Source organism: Telopea speciosissima, chromosome 4 (genome assembly GCF_018873765.1).
Source record: "Telopea speciosissima isolate NSW1024214 ecotype Mountain lineage chromosome 4, Tspe_v1, whole genome shotgun sequence".
NCBI lineage: Eukaryota > Viridiplantae > Streptophyta > Magnoliopsida > Proteales > Proteaceae > Telopea > Telopea speciosissima.
In genome coordinates, this window is record NC_057919.1 from 64,497,317 (window position 1) to 64,518,614 (window position 21,298).

At 36.6% G+C, this 21,298-nt stretch overlaps 1 protein-coding gene across 1 annotated transcript in view; it reads left to right on the forward strand.

Annotated features, from left to right (window-relative positions):
* Window positions 1-21,298, forward strand: part of LOC122658867 (40S ribosomal protein S21) — a 33,662-nt gene continuing 12,364 nt past the window's right edge. Inside the window, exon 1 of the mRNA XM_043854005.1 lies at window positions 1-23. The gene's annotated coding sequence lies outside the window, so the exon portion shown is untranslated. The remainder of the gene's footprint in view (window positions 24-21,298) is intronic.

Sequence of the window (21,298 nt, forward strand, 5' to 3'; positions counted from 1 at the left end):
AGCAAACATTTCCGTCATCCCTAGTATGTTTCTTACCTAAGTTCTTAAAAAATGTTGGTTGCCTCCAATGTTTCATATAACTTTGAAGTGAAAATAAACTAAAAGCTATTAAAAAGTTATAAAACAAGATAAAATATGGGTTGAAGGGTTAATACTAGCATCCTATCAGCCAGAGATGAAAACCAACTTGCTTCTTCTTTGTCTCTCTCTTTTTCTGTCGCTCTCTCCCCCTCTTTGTACCCTTGGACAGAGATCATAAGAAACACACAAGAATACGTGAAAAGTAGTTTGGTGTAAAACACTAAACATGTTTTAATTAGAACATGGAGGTGGTGTGAGTCTAGTTTTAATTCTGCAGGTTAAGAATCATCTAAGTGAGTACTCTTTCAAAATAACACCCAACAAAAAATGCCCACATTTCTAAATTGCTTACATGTCAAATTTCAATCTTAAATTCAATCATTTACGTGTCCTGTCCTCATACGTGTTCACACCCCCATCCCCATGTAGTCTTGTCCATCTTCGTAATTCTGGATATTCTTGGTTTGTTTTGCCACTTGACCAAATCGGATTGGACTGAAAGTTGACACATGGACAGAGGACCTGGGGGTCTACTCGTTCATAAAGTTTGGGCCCCACAAAAAATTTTATGTGGCAGAATATTTGATGCCAGGTGTGATTTCATATTATCGACATGATCAAGATCCTCAATCTAAACTTAATTCACATGCTTGACATGCATACCATGTGTACCATGGTTTAAGTAATCTGTAGCAGTACACACCATGGCTTGTATCGGTTTGGATTCAAAGTGTTTACCTCATTTTTTTGTGAATTTTTTTGATAGATTTACCCCTAATCTATAGCGTTACATCAATTCAAAGTTGGGTTGGCTGGATCAGATGGTTTTGCGCTCATTTTTATGAATTTTTTTAGAGCGATTTACCCCTAGTCCATACCATTACATTGATATAGAATCGAGGATCGGTCGATATGGCCGATTCGATACCAACTACTTAAACCACGGTGTGTACAGTTGAAAACATTTCCTTCCACTATTACATTTCCATTTGCATCTCTCTCTCTCTCTCTCATACACACACACACACACAATTTTGTCCTTCCTCCCTAAAGGGGATAGGACAGTAATATCCAAGTAGGGTTGAAGAGCTCAAAATACGAACCAGAATCGGTTGCCGCTGATTCTGATCCAGTTTCATTCTGGATCAATTAGAATCAATAAATTAAACCCTAAAATTGGCCATGAATCATCGTAGGACCAGCTTTTGTACCATTACGAATTGGTTGTAATTGGGATCGATCATGACCGATTCCAATACAATTGGCCGATCCAATCCTGATTCCTCAAACCCCCCCTCATTCAAGTGCATTTGTGAATTTACAATGAACACAAAAGATAACTTGGAACAATTGAACAATTAGTAAATAACTGACTTAACTATCAAATATTATATCTCTCATTTAAGGCATTAGGACCTATATAATTCCTAACTTAAAAACGAACATTATCGCAAAATTTCCTCGTTGTATTCAATATCTATAAACATCCACCACATAGTTAGTAAATTCGGATTTAAGAATTATTCGGAATAATTCGTTACATTTGCAGTACATGTTTAACATTATCAACCAATTATCAAATTTGGATAACATTTGTTTCATTAATCAAAAAGCATAACAAATATTAAAAATCATAACCAATAGGATCTCAAGTTGAATTTTGAGATGACTTGCAGTTCTTGACCATGTAAATTTTATTTTATTTTTGATAAAACTTCACTATGTGATTGTGATTAAAACAATAGGTCATTTTTTTTTACCTAAAATATTCAAAGTGTTGTTCTAGCACAAAAAGTAGCTCATACAGCACGTTTTGGGATTTTCAAAGGTTGTCCTTTCCCAGTTTCTGCTTTAAGCAAGGAACTTAGGGCAGGAAGACGTGCTCGTGCATTCAATTCAATAATTCAAGTTGAGACCTTTTGAATTGATCATGGATATTTTATTGAGTCATGTGTGCCAAAATGTTTGTTCTTAATGATTCTACAGTCTTAAACCATCAACCACCAAAAAAAATTGGAGTTACTCGACCATTTTTTGCTACCGTGCGACTTCTAAGTTCTAACTAAGTTTTTCTTAAAAAAAAAAAAAGACTTTTAACCAAGAATTACATAGGGGATAATTAATTTTTATCTTGTTTAGACAGCCATACGCATAGTTGTTTAAATCACCGAATAATTCCTCAATCCAAATACATTTGTTTTTTCGGTTTACCAAAGAAAGAAGGTTTTGAGTTTTTTTTTTATATAATGACTGAATAATTCGAATAAAATTCAGATTCGTCGAATTATTCGCAAATAATTTGATAAGTCTCTATATATGGCGAATTTTTCCAACTCAGCTCTTTGAGTTTGAATTCACTAAATTATTCACAAATAATTCGGTGAATTAAACAACTATGATCCACCATGGACGAAAAATCTGAACTTATCTGCATTTTCTAAAGGTAAGCAGGAAGTTGAACGACATAAGTTGATGTTTGGATTGGACCCAACTTCTTAATCAACTCTTGGAAGTTGTATTCTTCTGGTAACGTATCAAACAGATAATCTCCTATACATATGATTCTCTGAATTCTCTTTGGATTAAGAAATTGTCGTTGTCGAACTCGATCTGCATGACTATATGTAGTCATTCTGAATACAAATTTTTGAACATGCCTGAAACAAAAGCTACAATGCCACCCAACCTCAAATAAGATAATATTAGTTTGACGATAAGCCGTAGTATGGTGCGGAATGGTTGGACATTTAAGAAGCATCGTATAACATTTGGAGCCTCTCCCCCACTCTTTCTATTTATATAAAAGCCCTATTAGGGCTTGGTTGCTTTGCGACGTTCAATTTCCTAAACTTAGCCTGCCACTTTGGTGAGAGATCAGATTTCACAATATTAATTTTTTATTTTGCTAATTAAGAGGGAAGAGATAGAATCTAAAATGGATATATTGTCTCTTTTAATTATGGCTAAGAATTTAATCCAATTAAAGTGTATTGTATTGTCATAATTAAAGAGATATATAATTATCCTATTATTATTTCTCATAAAATGCTATGCATAATTAAACTCATTTAATTTATATCTAAGACCATCTACTAAACAATATCTCATAATGAACTGTAGGGCATGTAATCCAATATTGCCTAACCCCAATTCATTGTACATGTCCTTATCAGAGATTCTGTGATCGTGATCAGACGCCAAAAATATTTTGAAACATGTTTTAAATAATAACAATATTATATTTGATATACAAAAAAATAGTTTCGTAAACAATTTACAAAAATAACACTGGATCTAGATTCCATTCCGATCAATCACAAGCATTCTCTCTACTTGATATTCCCCAATAAAAAATGACACTGGATCTAGATTCCAGTCTGATCAATCACAAGCATTTTCTCTACTTGATATTCCTCAATCAAGAATAGCAGATTCTGTGTTGAGCAACTCTTTTATTCACGATGGGCTACCCCGAATCTATTGCACCGATATATAGTTGAGGGACATCAACCTTTTGGTGTACCAAAATCCTTGACATAACATCGCAACAATAAGGATTTCTTAGGTCAAACGGTCAACTGGAGACGAGTACGAATCTCGTCCTTATACTACTAGCAGTAACACATGTAAGATTCATACTAGATTCTTTTCTATACATATACACGTTGTGTAACTACACTTATGTTTTGAAATCAACATTTCTATTGACATACAATGTAACGACCATATAAATACAATGTCCGATCCTATCCCTAGCCAAGAACTATTTTAGGTGAATACCTATGGAACAAATTTATAAACCCATAATAAAATATCACACAAAGAAATAAATCCATGTATCAATCAAATTCGGGTTTAATGGACACGCATTTCCAACAAGATGTACATAGTCCCATTGCTACTGAACTTCTTTAGGAACTGCTGCAATATAATTACTTTAATTATTTAAATTTGAAATGCCTCTTAGAATTTCCCAGATTTTTCAAACTCTAAATAACATGGAGTAAGACTCCCATGGTTAATAAACTCCTCTTTGTCTTCAACTTAGCAGGAGAGATTTTAGTTCACTTAGGAATTTTATTTACTGAGGCTACATTGAGCTACAAGAGGACCTTAGTTTTACAAAATCAATATAACATGTGAGCTTAACCACTTTTGCTGACCGAGTGAGTGGATAATTGAGTATGATGTCCAATAGAATAAGCCCTTCTATTATCCACTTGAGTTGGTTCATGGTTGAACCAATTAACCACTAGTGTAATTATCCTGCTTGAACCATGTAACCTGAACCAAAAATTCTTGCTGCTGGCCGAACCTCCTTTTGTAATGAAAAAAAAAAATAAAAATTAAACAAATAATTGAAGCAAGAGATGAAAAATATAATTGATGTTGACACCGATTCCAAAATAAAATGTGTTGCACATGTACTGCTCAACACATAGATCACAAACTCCCCTTTTGCAATTGGCATTTTATAAACGGGCCTACATGGGTCCTGTAAAGCCCAAATTCCAAAATGGGAATGGGCTTTTGGGCCAAGTGAAAACGAGTGGTTATTTTCAGTCAATTTCTAGCCACGGTTAATTTGATCAATAGAAAGGCTTTTGTTAGAGTTTAGGGTTTTCTTGGAACGTGTAAGTACGAGTGAACTTCTCAAGATCTTCTCTTATCAGAAGGCCTACTCTAAACACACTCAAGGTCATGGTGTCGACGTACCATCTTAAGATGAAATTCCCAACTAGTTCGGGAGTTGGGATATGTAGAGGGGATCAAGTAGCATTCTGATGGCGAATTTTTATCACCTCAAGTACAGTACACCCTCAAGTGCACATCTGACGGTGCACCTTAAAGTGATTTTGTTTAAAACACTCCCCCAAGTGCATGTGCACCGTCAGATGTGCACTTGAGGTGATAAAGATCCTCCGACAACGATGTGATGGAATTAGCAACACTGCAGCCCACAAAGACACAAAAGCCTACCCAACCAACCCCAAGGCGAGAAGAAAAAGGAAAGGGAGTCGTTTCAATGGAATCCTTCCCCATTCACCTCCAAGACCTCCGCGATGGAAGAACCCAACGGAGAAGTGAGCTAACAAAAGAGCTAGTTGAGATCAAGCTCGAGGAAGGGAATGAAACCAAAAAGGGGCTTGCGACTAAAAGGAGCACATCGCAGAGCCCGGGATCAAGTTCCTTCGAGCCAATGCAGACATCTTTTGGACAAGCTTTGTTGAGATTAGTATAATCAATGCAAATTCTCCATTTCCCATCAAAAGACCTTGACGATGTAATGTGTCTATTGGGCAATTAGAATCATCACAATTAAGTGGTAGAATCATCAACAAACAACTACGAAAAGAAATCCTTGAACCCTAGAACGTTGAATCAAAATAATAGAGAAAAGAAAATAAATAGCAAAAGAATACGAATAAACACACCAATTGCATAAGAAAAAATAGATTTGCAAATGCGTACATGACAAAATAAAGAGACTAATTACAAAAAAAGATTTGCAAATGTATTTTTGTAATTATGCCCTAGCAAGGGTATAGCTGTATATTACATTCTTCAATTTCAGATCCGTTAGCATTAATTAACGGCGTGGACTGGCTTTAGGTTTTAGGGGATGCGTGTGGATTTATCAAAACCTTAAGGGGTATGAGGAATATTGGGTACATTTTAGAGGGTTCGTGTATTTAACCTATTTTTTAGTAGTCTATTAGACACTCTGACCAAGACTCTCACTCATATAAATGTATTGTATTTTAAACTTTCTCTGTCGGTGTTTGGCATGTTGTGTTGTTCTTCAACCCTAGCAGGATTCTCAATGTTTGGTGGTCTCCAATGTCTCAAATATGGTGGGATAGATTTGAAAGCCATATTGAACATGCTAAAATCTAGTTATATATGAACGAGAATATTCCTGGGTCCCAACTTCTCAACTTTGGAGCTTAAATAAACTAAAAGTCATTAAATAGTTATGAAACAGGATAAATTTGGCTGGCAAGTTAATACTAGCAGCTAGAGAAAAACAATGGAATTATGGAAAACAACCTGCTTCTTCTTTGTATCTCTCTCGCTCTCTCCTCCTCTTTGTACCCTTAGACTGAGACCAAAAGAAGCACACAAGATGTGAAAAGTAGTTTGGTGAAAAACACCAAGCATGTTTTGGAACATGAAGGTGGTGTGAGTATAGTTTTAGTTCTTCAGGTTAAGAATCATCCAAGTGGGTAATCTTTCAAAATAACATCCGACAACAAATACCCGCACTTGTAAATTACTCACATGTCAAATTTTCGTCTCAAATTTAATCATTTACATACCCTCATATGTGTCCATGCCCCCAAGTAGTCTAGTGCACCTTCATAGTCCTAGATAGGGCAGCAACAGGGTCGGGTTAGGCCGGGCCTTTTAAAACCCTATCTCAACCCTGAGTCCCCTTAGTTGGGCCCAGGCCCGAACCGACCCGACCCGACCCGACCCTGACTTAGGGCCCAAAAAATCCAACCCTGACCTGCCCTCGGGGTCGGGCCGGGCTGACCTTGATTGGGCCTTATTAGGTGGGAAGGGAGATGCATGGGCTGACCAAGCTGGAAAAAGGAGATGAATGGGCTGGTCAGGCTGGGAAAGGGAGATGCATGGGCTGGCTAGGCTGAAGAAGATGAAGAAAGAACAGGAAGAAGACAGGGTCGGGTTGGGCTGGGCCGGGCTTAGCATGAGGCCTCAACCCTGACCCGATCCGACCCTAACTCAGGGCCGGAAATTCCCAACCCCGACCCACCCTCAAGGCCAAGGTATCTCAACCCAGGCCCCGCTAAGCTCAGGGGGCGCTTAGGCCATCAGGGCCAAACTTGCACCCTAGTCCTAGATTTTCTTGGTTTGTTTTGTCACCTGACCAAATCGGATTGACTGAAAGTTGACACATGGACAAAGAACCTGTTGGGGGTTATGATGTCTTGTATTCGGTCACTTGGTTTTGTGGGTTGATTTCGACGGGCCGTTAAGAAGCCATAGGATTTTTTAAAGGACAATATGGGTATTTCGCTAAAATTCTTGTATAGGGTTTTGCTACAAATATGTAACGAGGGCTCTTCTCTGTAACAAAATTTGAGAGAGGTGTGAGGACGAGTGGTTGTAACCATATTCTCCATTGATAGTGAAACGGATCTCATCTCATCATAGACGTAGGCAATCTTGCTGGACCACGTAAATCCTTGTGTTCATTGTGTGATTGTTGTTTGTGATTTCCATTCTTTTTTGCATCGCGTTAGAATTTGTTTTCAACAAAGCCTTGGGGTCAACTTGTTCATAAAATTTGGGCCCCACAAAAATGCCATATGTTAGATATTTGATGCCTAGTGTGATTTCATATTAACGTCATGATCAAGATCCTTAATCTAAACTTAATTCACATGCTTGACGAGCATACTGTGTATACCATGGTTTAAGTAGTCGGTATCGAATTGCCCATATCAATTGATCCCGATTCCATATTGATGTAATGGTATGGAGTATGGACTAGGGGTCACTACAAGAAAACTCATTTTTGGCGACGGTTTTTTTCCGTTGCCAAAAATCCAAATCCGTTGCTAAAAATGATGGCGACGGTTTTCTATACCGTTGCAATCACCGTTGGCATAAATGACGCAGCCAAAATTAGGCGACGGAATAAGGGGTTCCATTGGGAAAAATATATTTGGCGACGGTTAAAATAATACCGTTGCCTAATTTTGGTTTTTAGCAATGGTTAAGAATTTACCGTTGCGGAAGATAATATTATGGCAACGGAACAAAGTTTACCGTTGCAGAAAACTACATATTTAGCAACGCTATTAACCGTTGTAAATAATAAAAAACTCCGTCGCTAAGAGCAATAAAGTTGGCCTTTTTGGCAACGGTATAAAAATAACCGTTGCCAAAACTAAAATAACCAAAAAAAATAAAATTAAAATCAGCATATTTCCTGTAATTACAGTCTCATTTGTATATTTCCTGTAAGTCATATCTGATTTTCGAAATTACAGTCTCATCATTTGTCTTAGAAAAGGAATTCAAGATTAAAGGCCCAAACAAGAAGGTATATATACTTCACTTGGTTGCTTCACCCTTGGAGTTGAAACTTCAGTAGATCTAGAATAACAGAAATAGATGAATTAATTATCCAGAGATGAAATCCTTGCCTCTTCTCCCTCTTTTACAACTCTTAACTAATCAATTAATACAAATATATTGTAGAACATATATCTATATAGTATGCTTATTTTCTAGGATATCACAACATGAGAGATTTCTTGAAGAAAAAGTTGGAAACTTATGCAGCTTATCAATCAGATAATTTTCCATTTCCAAGTTCAAATTTTGTGAAATACAATTTCCATATATTTTTTGTTGCATAAAAATTTACTTCCTGAATAAAACCAGTTAGTACTGACCTCTTCCACTTGATGCCTGTCTTTGAATTTGGTTGTCCCTTGTTCTGGGCAAGGCCTCCTTAGAAGGTAAACCTGTTTGCTGATGAAATTCTCCATCATCATTAGATAAAACTGACTGCATTCCACCATCCATGCCATTGTGATTATTTGAACCAATATTGGAACTTTTGAAGATCCCTCCGGAGCTTGAGTTTCAGTTTTGTCTTGCTCTGGAGGGGCACAAACCAACAAACTAAAGTAAATAGATGCCTTGATGGACTGACAAACATTTATAGATAGATAGACAGTTAGTTAGATATAGATGCTTCAAGTATCTTTAGTAAGGTGCATGCAAATAACATGCTTGATTGATTTGAGCCACTTCAAACTTCTAGTAAGAACATTACTTACCTCTTCCATTGATTGTTTGTCTAGGATCGCCCTGCTCCGGATGAGTCCCCAGAAGAAATCTGTTTTGCATCTTCTGCTCCATTTACATTAATATATATATGCCTTTGGTTGTCAGAAATTCCACCACACTAATGCACTGATGTGCGTACATTCGAAAAAGAGGAAATGGTGGGCTATAAAGTATAAATTCGAAAGAGCCATTACCCAATGCTCCTGTAGAAATTCCACCATATATACTAATGCACTTTAATTATAACTTTGAAAACTCTCTTTTACCCCAACTTAATGAACTTTAGGGAATAAGACAATGGGATTTTGAAAGAAGTTTGATATCCTAAATACACCTATACAAGAAAATCAGGTGCATCAACTGCTGCACCTAATCAAAAGAAGAAAATCAAATTGAAGATCAGAAGGACACATAATTGCAACCTGAGATCAAAATCAAAGTACAGAGCTACATGTAGCCAGAAATTCCTCATTACAGTTAAAATATTCAGTACTTCGAGATCAAGTGTAACCAAACAAACTAAGATTTGCAGAATAGGTAAGGCCAAGGAAATACTATACCCACAGCACCACACGCAGAGAGGAGAGAGAGAGAGAGAGAGAGAGAGAGAGAGAGAGAGAGAGAGAGAGATCATGCATTTTCAGCACAATTCCACCTCCACATTCTATTAAAGATGCTTGTGTAGACATTTTCTCTTGTAAAAAGAGAAACAATCAATTCTATTTTTTCCCTAAGATTTTGAAGAAAAAAACTTTAAGAAAAGATGAGTTGGCCATGCGTATTCTACTGTTGGATTAGACTCTGAGATGTCAAACCCACGTGCTATATAAGCTTCTTCCTAAAAACATAGTGATTAATTCAAAAACTACCCTTCATGCCAAACCAATAGAAGAAACTAGGTCTGCACTACGGATTGGAATGAACTCCCAAGAAGTTGGGAGGTACTGACATATAAGTAGCAGTCATTCTCTAAGCAACTGTGCCCCATGTCATCTAATTATAAAATTGAGTCGGGCTGGGGTTTTCCATTCAGATGAATCAAGTCTTAATACCATACAATGCCTCCAACTCAGCAGTACTACCAGGAAAATAGGGTTGTAGATCCTGCACTAGTATTCCAACAGTTCAAACTCAGTACAAGATATCAGGTATCCAGAAAACTTTATTCAGAAAGTTGAATACCAAATCTGAGACAACAATAAGAAGTATTCTGGAAATTAGCACACCAAACTAGTAGGAAAACTTGATAGAACAGGGGGGCCACAGTTGTTTAGATGCTAGAATAAACTGGTCTTTTGTTGGGATAAATTAAGTTGAAAAATTGAAGAGATATAACAGGTCGGGAATTCACCTGGAATCCCCTTTGGCATCTACCAAGTTGAACCTAAGAATCTACTCAGAGCAAGTACTGATTTGACAATGTGTAGTAGAAAACTGAAATATAATTCATAAACTTATTGGGGGGTGGGGGGGTTTATGCCTTTAAATCTATTTATAGAATTGAGTGGACAGTTTCAAACTCCAATATGGACTACCAAAAATCAAACCCAAAACTTAAAGTCCATAACTGAAAACAAAAACTAAGCTATCGACTGGCTGATGGAGACTCTAATCAACTTAGATCGATAGAGCAGGTCAAGTCCAGTATCTACAACCAAGTCTAGTTTGCGAACGAAACATGAGACATTTAGTAACCAAAACAAGGTCATTGCACAGTCAGGTTCTATTTTTCAGTGAGCACTCTTATAATCAGGTGCATCAACTGCTGCACCAGCAAAATAACACAGAGAATAAAATGCATAGAAGCCAAACAAGTCCACATGAGTTCGAAATTCTTTCAAAATAGCACATGACATGCAAATATGGAGGCAAACAAAGACAAATAAATTGTATACCTGTAGCCAGGTACTCTAGAGCTGCATATCCATAGGTCCCCATGACTCTAGTAGACACATGGCTTTTATCACCGACCATCCTTGGCCAAACCAAAATCAGAAAGCTTTGCATTGTAGCTCTGTGATTTTAATTTTCCAAAAACAGGTTTAGTGTTAGCTGATATAGGTCTAGTAAAATCATTAAAAACATTTGAATCAATTAAATGCATCAATACTGAAAAGTATAAGCAAAATGTGATTTCACAGGTTTCATACCGAATCTAGAAGAATGTTAGAAGCCTTAAAATCACGATATATAACTTTTGTCTCAGCACTGTGAAGAAATGCATGCCCCTTTGCAGCATCGAGAGCAACCTTCATACGGAGGTTCCAAGAAAGTGGTTGGAAGTAAGAACCCTCTGTTCCATTCATTTTTTAGAAAATGCTCCAAGTATCAACATCTGAGGAGTTAAAATCGCAAAACATCAAAGCACCAAAAACTTACGAACCCGAGTGAGTCTGTTCTAGTATTACTTCTATATAGATCGGCTCCCCAGTAGAGAAAGACATGACAGTACCCACAAAAAAGAGAGAAGAGTATATGTTTCATTTTGAATGTAGGCCCTTAGTCTTGTTGGAATACCAAACTAGTTAATATCCAAACAACCTAGACTTAGACTACCTACCCTTGGCTTAACACCAGACTCGTTCCTTTATGAAGGAGTAACCCTAGTCCATTGTTCGCCCAACCCAATGATGGAATGCTGTATTTTTTGAAGAAAGAAAGACAATGTTTTGAAATAAATCAGTTAGGTTTGTGTGTGGACCCAAGCAAAAGTAAAGGGCTTTGCTTATAAGCCCCAAGGGTTGGTGTTCGAACCCTTGACTCGAAACGATGTGTGGAGGATATGACCTCCGGGCTAATGGACTGACATTGTACCCATCCACAAACTCGATTTACAGACCTAAGGGCCACTTTAATGTAAGCCAAATGACCTATTGTTGAAAATCAAGAAATGATTCAACTTTAAGATCCATGGCTAAGAAAGAAAAAGGAGAGAAAAAGGAAAATCTTTTGTTTTTATTGAAAAATACATTTTGAAGGAGAAAGAAGCCATTAAAGAATTTTCATTGAAAATAGACTGCCCAAATCTAGACTAGATTGACCCCACAAATGAAGAGGAAATTGGTAAAACAACACAAATAAAAAAAAATCAGAAAGATATTTTGCTTTAAACCCGAAAATCAATGGTGAAACCACATGAATACATCAAGGTACAACAATGGGGTTGTTGTGACATGAATAACTAATATAGCAATAAAACTTCATGGATGTGAATCTTTACACACCAACATGGTTGCATGGATTCGATTATATCTCATCTTCGTATCAGCAGTATTCTCAAAATAAGTGGGACCTAAGATCTTTACCTGCAATAAAATCCAATTCTGAACCTGATTAAAATCAAGAAGAGAATGGCTAAAACAATTGTCTATTTGCCAAACCGAGAGGAAGGACCTTCCATATATATCCAAAATAGGTTTTAATTACATCCAAAGTAAGTTCAAGGGGTGTACCACCACCCAATCTCCTTCCATATACTAAGGTTAAACTGAAAAAAAATATACCAAGATAACTATTCCACTATAAGAAATGTATTTAGAATTACTTCCATATCAAGATTCCCAGTTCAAAACACTTTAGACCTACAAAAGATGCTAAATTTAAGTATTCAAAAATTTCCCCAAAATGGGAGCCATTGGTACTCCAGTGGTCCTTCTTTTCCAAGTTACCAAGCCATCCTGCAAATCAAATTCAATCGAGATATATTATTAACCAAAATAACATACAATCATTTCTGCAAACATCAATCTTGTTATAATTAAGCCCCAAATCCTTGACAATTTTTTTTGTTTCGTATATATTCTTTGGCAACGTATTTGGCTCAGGAAGTGCCTCTTGCAACAAGTCTAAAAGCATTGATAATGCTTTGTCGGTCATTTTACAGAGACACTTTATATGATAAAGACGAAGAATGAAGGACAATCTAGTAAATTTCACACACCCTGGATACAACTCCTTTCCTGCGTCTTCAATCAATCGCTCAAATTTATCTGCCTCTATACTTGCCCCGTCGGTACGATCATTTATATCATAATCTTCAACTTCTTCATTTGTATTTCTTCCCCGCAGCTCAGCTAATATGGTGTGTGTAACATCATTTGTTTCACTTTCACCTTGTACTATAGAGTTAACACAGTGACGTGATTGTGATGATGTACCTACCTTCCCCATGGGAAATCCATTTTGTATAATTCCATAAAATTCCATCACAAATCAAATGTTCTAACACTTCATTTTTATTCATCCACAGTTGATTTACACACTTTACACATGGGCATAAGATCTGATCCCCTATGGATGCATTAGAAAATGCATATTCTATGAATTTATCGACCTCAACTCTATATTGTGAAGACAACCTAAAAGATGCATCCCTTGAACTTCCAATCCAACTCCTAGACATTGTTTCCACGTGTAACTGCTAAATAGAAAAAATCCTTAATATTAAATGTCATTTTGCATATCTCCATGTCATGCACTAACATGAAGAAATAATATGGTCAAGACATACAAAGGACACTAAATATTTGAGGAGCTAGCAATACAGATCTGTATGAGAAAGCTAGAAAAGGAGTATTTGAATGAAGAAAGGAAGATTGAAAGAAAGAAAACAATACAGTTACAAGCTGAGACCATTCTAGTAATTAAATGGTCCCACTTCTATCTTGGGCTCTCAACCATAACGGTTACTAGCAATAGTAAGGCTGAGAAGGGCACCATGAAAAGTGTGTTAAACTGAAAATTATAGAGTTCTCATAACTTTGAAGTGACAGCCTTGTTAAAGGAAAGAGGCCATGTGTTTGGTTTTTGGACTGTTTATCAGTCTAGAAATATTGTTCCCACATGAACCCAGGGTTGTTAAATAGCCCAGTTTTAGGCATGCCCTGTCTCGATGTACTACCCTACTAATCCCAACCAAACCCTCCTAAACCAAATCAGGACAACCGCCTACTAAAAGCCTGAAACCTTTCCAAGCAGGGTTTTGAAAATCATAATTGAATCGGTCTCCACACTGGAATTCTAGGATTCAGGTTGAATTCGACGGATTCAACTCAGCTGAGACCAGTAGCAAAATACATTAACATCTAAGACAAGAGTAAAAATAAGTTGAAAAAAAACTCGAACTTCATCTTAGCCTCTCTGGTACATATCAATCCTTAAGCTATATACATCCACAATCCCACTTGCTCCACACCTCAAATGCAACTTACATCATCAACACAATATCAAAATCAACCTCCATAAAAAAGATATGGGAGAGAATGAGGCGCCAGCGTAGGAGCCAGTGGGAGCGCACCAAGACATCCAACATGGTGGTGGGGTGGTCATTTTGCCATCCCTGTGTCTGGGTGAGGGGCACACAACCAGACATTTCTTTATACCTATTTTCCAAAAAAATATATATTATCATAATCAACCCAGCGCTCTCTCTTTTTCTTTATGGAACCATAAAAAAGCGTATTTCTAGTTTGGTAAATCAACCAGAAATGAAAACTCAATATCAAAACCATATCCTGCAGATTGTCATGTTTGATTAGGAGAGAATTAACTTTCATTGATTTATTTCCTACTAGGATGAAACATGCTTGAGATTTAAATTTTCAGTTGTGGTGGTGGAGATGAGATCTCAAACAATGAGATAGCTTTGATAGATTTTACCTTTTCCATATGCCTTACCTACCCATGGAACTTATATTAAGTCAAACATGAGTTGTCTTTTAGCATTTTAGAAATTCTAGACGGAGATGGATCACCTTGGCCTTGAATTCTATACAAGCCTTCTGATTATTTAATAAAGATTTGATATTTGACTACACTTCCATTGAACTACTAGTTTCTTTTGCACCCTTTGGCTTTGACAGGTTCATAAAAATAACTTTAACCTCTAGAGGGGTGGTGGGGAGCTTAAGCTGGTTTAAGGAAGCTCCCTTGACCTCAGGAAGATAATTGAGGGAGAGGGTTAATTTTCTCTTAGTTTGAAGTCCTAGCTAATGGTGGAACTTTATCTTGGAATGCCTAGATCAATTTCATGTACATTTCTCTATATTTTTTTGCATTGCACAATCGTTGTGGACATTTCACTGTGATGAATTATGTCTTTAGAATTCGTATTGTTGAGGGAAAAAAATTTGACTCCATTTTGAAAGCTTGATCAATTGTGGTCAGTTTGGTTATGTATAAGTTTATACAAGCAGTAACCTGAATGTGATTCTAGTGGTTAGTGCGCTAAATTTTCTCGAATTTTCTGCAGAGTTCATGGCCTATGCATCCCACTATGTCCTCTATCCTCAACTATCTAAGAAAATAATGAAAACCATATTTCTCTACTTTACCTATTCAACAAGGGCACTTCAGAGAACCTTGAAAACATTGCTTTATTCTTGAATGGATCAGGGTGCCAAAAGAATAATCCAATTAGGTAGAAGGAAAATTGGAACATGCTTTAAAAAGTATGCTGCAAAAAAGGCTAGTGTCTTTAACAGAAGAATGGAAAAAAACAAAGCTACAGAAAATTTATTGAATCCATCTTAAAAAGAGCAATCATGGATACATCCAATTCACATCCATTTTAATCAAGAATGGAAAAAAACAAAGCTACAGAAAATTTATTGAATCCATCTTAAAAAGAGCAATCATGGATACATCCAATTCACATCCATTTTAATCAAGAATGGAAAAAAACAAAGCTACAGAAATTTTCTTTAATACATCTAAAAAGAGCAATCATAGATGCATGCTCCTATCAATTAAAGCGTACATCAGGAGAGAAAGAATGAAGCATGCTCCTATCAATTGACTGAAGGAATTGAAGCTTAATGCCATAATCTTTACTCTTTAGGACTGAAGATCCAGAGAGAGAAAGAGATGGCATCAATGATGTAATCCTTGATTCAGGTTTAAATATAATTTATCTTTTTTTAAATCTCTACATCTATGCTTCCGTTGACATAACCCCTTAAGCTTTTTTCACATCTGAAACACGAGACAGAGAGAGAGAGAGAGAACCTGTGATATGATGATTTCAACTTGTGGTCTCTTGGATGGATGAATGCAAGTACTCCCTTGGCCAATGAATCTCCTCAATAGCAAGTGGAAGGTCCCCAGCAGCCCGCAGCACCAAAGAACGGAAGAATGAGAACCTAAAATCTAAAACTTGCCGTCAACCTTAGAGAGAGAGAAATATTGAGAGAAATATTGAATGGGGAGAGAACCCAACCTAATACCTTCTGATTTTTTCAATTCTCTCGTACCGCAAAGGGTTGGGAGAGGGTTATAGAGAAGGGGTTTGAGCAGGGATTAGAATATATCCTGCGTCGTGTGGGTCATTCAGAGGAGGAGGCCAACTGTAGAGAGTAACTGGTTAGGGTTGTTGGGGTTGAACAAAGAAGGGTTTCCGAGAGGGAGAGCGAGAGAAGAAATGTCGATTGAGATTTGGAGAGAGAGAGAGTTTGATTTCGCGCAGCAATATACAAGGCGGGAAAAAAAAGGTGAAAAATTAGCCGGGAAAAAATTAGAATATGCTACAAAAAATAATCTTCCGTTGCACTAAATTACAAACGGCGACGGTTAATACCAAACCGTTGTCATAAAAGCTAAATAGCAACGGTTAGAATTTTAACCGTTGCTATAAAAAACATACAGCTTTCCAAAATTAATGATATTAGATGACGGTTTATATTATACCGTTGCCCAATATAATATTATACAACGGTTAGAATTTTAATCGTAGTTAAAAATATTTATGGCAACGGTAATTCTATTACCATTGTGATAAATAATATTTTGCAACGCTCTTATATTTCCTATCGCCATAAATAGGACTTGGCAACATTATTTTGCATGCTGTCGGTATAAATTTTCTAGGGCGACGGATAATATAATACCATCGCTCTAAATTATATTTGGCTACGGTTATACTTTTTAACCGTCGCCACAAATGCTTTTTGTTGTAGTGGGTGAATCCATCTAAAAAATTTTCACCAAAAATGAAGGTAAAACCATCCGATCGAAGCCTACAAACCACGTGTGTACCAATACCAATTACTTAAACCATGGTGTGTACAGTTGAAAATATTTCCTTACACTACAACGTTTGATTTGCAACTCTCTTTCTCTCTCTCCCTCAATTTTATCCTTCCTCCTTTCATATGATAGGACAGTTATACTCGAGTGGGGTTGAAGAGTTCATAGTAAGGACCAGAATCGGTTGCCCCAATTCTGATCCAATTCCATTTCAGGTCGGTCAAAATCGGTGGATCGATCAAAATCAGTAAATGAAGCCCTAAATTTGGCCATGAAGCATCCTAGAACCGGCTTTTGTACCATTCCAGATTTATTGTAATTGGCATCAGCCATGACAATTTCAATTCAAATTGGCCGACCCAATCCCGATTCCTCAAACCCTCATCCAAGTGATAAAAAATTACGAATTTACAATAAACACAAAAGATAACTAGGAGCAATTGAATAATAATAACTAACTTAACTGTCAAATATTACAATTTAAATCGGCTTTGATACCATATTTTGTGCCTCCAACCCTCCTTTTGGTGGAATTTACAATAAACACCTTTGCATTTTTAATTTAACTGAAATGCGGTGAAATCTTCTAGTTCTTCCTTTCTTACCCAAAACCAATTGTTCTAGCCATTTCTTGATGCAAGTTGCCTCCCCATGTGCTCTCCATAACCATTCATAGAGGGTTCTAAGTGCTCCAGAACAGATGGCGGTTCGATCTTGATCTTGACAGTTAAAGTAGTATTAAATGATAGAGAACACCAAGGATGTAAACTCCAAATCACATTAATATGCATTTACAAGTTATATTTACTAAACTAAGCAATATAAGAATTAAGTTGCTAAATTATTGCAGATTTTCCATTTAATAAGTGTGTCATGGAAAGACAAATGGTTGTATTCTAGTAATCTTTTGGTAGGGTTAATTTGGTCCATAGAGAAACTATCTTCTTCGATCTGCTTTTTTGATTGGAGCCTTCTTTGAGAGCTTAGGGTTTTCTTGGAATGTATAAATAAGAATAAAGATATCAAGATCTTCTCTCACCCTCATTTTTTTCAACCCTTGCAAAAATTTCTTTCGTCATCCAAAATTTCCTCCCTCATCCCTAGTATGTTTCTTACCCAAGTTCTTAAAAAATGTTGGTTGCCTCCAATGTTTCATATACCCTGTGATAGATTTGGAATTAGGCCCCAACTTCTAAACTTTAGAGCGAAAATAAACTAAAAGCTATTAAAAAGTTATAAAATTGGATAAAATTTGGGTTGAAGTGTTAGTACTAGCACCCTATCAGCTAGAGAATAACAATGGTGTATGGAAACCAACCTGCTTCTTCTTTGTCTCTCTCCCCCTCTTTCTACCCTTGGACTGAGACCATACGAAGCACACAAGAATGCGTGAAAAGTAGTTTGGTGTAAAACACCAAACATGTTTTAGAACATTGAGGTGGTGTGAGTCTAGTTTTAGTTGTACAAGTTAAGAATCATCCAAGTGAGTAATCTTTCAAAATAACCCAACAATAAATGCTTGCATTTCTAAATTGCTTATATAGTCATATGTCAAATTTCTCTCTCAAATTTTCCTGTGTGCCAGTTGGCTGCTGTGACAGCGGTTTCGGTCCTGTTGCCGGGGGATTAGTCGGGCTAATGTATGCGGATACCCCTCGTTATAAATAAATAATAATAACTAACTTAACTGACAAATATTATATCTCAAATTTAAGGATGTCAACGGATATTCCAAAATCCTTATTCAATCCACGTTCGTGTCCGTTTAGGAGAATCCAAAAGATCGATTATTATCCGATTCGTTTAGCAATCTGACGTTAATAAAATGGTTGAAATATATCCTTGGGTCTGTCTATCCGATTAAGTTACATATTGGATTTTGTTTTCTTATTTTTATAAATTTATAAGGTAAGATAATGTAATTCTTTTTCTAGATTTTCTATTGGTTTATATTTATTATTTTATGCACTGTGATACATAGAATCATATTTTTTTGGTAAAGTGATACATATTCACATATCTATTAAAATATATACACAATCAAATCAAAAGTAAAAAACGTAAGAAAATCAAAGACTAAGAAGACTAGAAGAAAGGGTAGTTGCTGAACTCTCAAGTCTCAACCCTAACCTTCATCAAAAAAACAGTAAAGATGTCAACGGATAGTCGAAAATTTATATTCAATTTGCGTTCATATCCATTTAGAAGAATCTGTATTCAAAAAATCATTATTCGGAAACTATCCGAAACCGTCCAAAAACTAATAGGATATTTTCCGAATCCATCTGAATATAATTGGATACGAATATGATAATGCCACTATCCGACCGAATTCGATCCGTTTACATCCTTACTCACATTTAGGGCATTAGGACTATATAATTCCTAACGTGAAAACGAACATTATCACAAAATTTCCTCGTTGTATTCAATGTCCATAAACATCCATCACATAGTTAGTAAATTCGGATTTGGGAATTATTTGAACAGAGAATTATTCGGAATAGTTAATTTTGTTAATTTAAGAATTTAATTAAAAAAGTGGACAAAATAAAATTTGGATTTGAATTCAGATAGGAGAATTATTCATTAAAAAAATAATTAGACAAAAACTTCGGACGCTTTTTTAATATTTGTAGTACATGTTTAATATTATCAACCAATTATCAAATTGGGATAATATTTGTTTCATTAATCAAAAAGCATAACAAAGATTAAAAATCATAACCAATAGGATCTCCCTGTGTGGATCTCAAGTTAAACTTTGAGATGACATGTAGTTCTTGACTATGTAATTTTTTTTTGATAAACCTTCACTCTATGATTGTGATTAAAATATTAGGTCGCTTTTTTTACTTAAAATATTATGAGAGTTGTTCTAGTGCAAAAAGTAACTCATACAACACGTTTTGGGATTTTCAAAGGCTGCCCTTTCCTAGTTCCTGCTTTAAGCAAAGAACTTAGGGCGGGAAGACAAGCTCATCAATAATTCAAGTTGAGACCTTTGAAATTGATCATGGATATTTTATTGAGTCACGTGTGTGTAGACACCCCAATTTTGCTCATAAAAGGTTTCCAAAGTCTTGGAGTAACAAGGGGCATTTTGATCATTCATCAAATCACTCTTTGAGCTTGATCAGGATTCCTAACCAAAATCCCGGATCAAACCGGCTCAGTCCTACATAATTCCTTTATTCATATATCAAATCAACCCATTGACCCATGAAAATAAAAAAATAAAAAAAAGTAAAAGAGGGGTGGGGTTCACCAACCCAAACCCAAGAATCCAGGTATAAGTACTGCGGTCCTTGGGACAAAGGTTCCTCTGCCTTATGGCGACAAAGATTGACTTCGATGAATAACGGCGTATCGTTCCGACATATCATCATGGGGATTGGGATCATACTTCATAAAGAAATGGAGTTGTCACCTAGGATTAGGGCCTAGGACCCAATGGGTGTAGCCCCATCCGGTATTAGCAGAAAGGGCTACATGATTTCATATGGTCTGGTAAGAGATTCAGGGTAAGTAGTCAGGTTAGTAGAGTGGGAAGGTATTAGACACCCATCTCGCCTGGACAAACCGGTCTTTCTACTAGATGCTTGTTTTTGAATATTCTCCCTTAATAATATATCCTATACTAACATGCAAGGCTAAGTTATGATGCACTAATCATGACAAAGAAAGAAAAATCATTTACTATATACACTAAAGCGAGTTACTTTAATTATCTACATTATGTCCAAAATAATAAGAAGGAAAGAGACAGATACCTGTCAAGAAATACAAGAAATAAATGAAAATGCACCAAGTACGAAATATGTGATGTCCCACGGCTCAGGTGGAGATGGACGATCGGCTTGCCTCTTTCTTATCGGATAGAGTAAGGACTATATGAGATGGGTTTCGTTACTCAGACTTCGGGCAGAGCAACGACTATATAAGGGATTCTTGTTATCTGTATACAGATAGAATAACGGCTATAAAAGGAGATTTTTGTTATCTGTATGCGAACGGAATAACATCTTGATTAGGAGGTGAACGTTCTTTACTCAAGCGAGTAATTCATAGATCTACCCATACTCAGGAACCTCACTTTAACGAACACTCTCAAGAGAGAAAACCAGGGCTGAAAGGGGGTGGATCTCACACTAGAAGGGTCTCCCTACCCTGAAATTCCATTGAATGAGGGGAGGGGGACCCTTCTATTTATAGGGGGTATCCCCCACACCCTGTCCTGGATAGGTCCTCCACGGCGCAGCGGAGGACAACCACGGCGCCGTGGATGACGTTAGCCTGCTGACGTCGAAAACCTCCACGGCGGCGTGGTTCCGTACACCATTGCTGTGGGGGACCTCCACAAGGC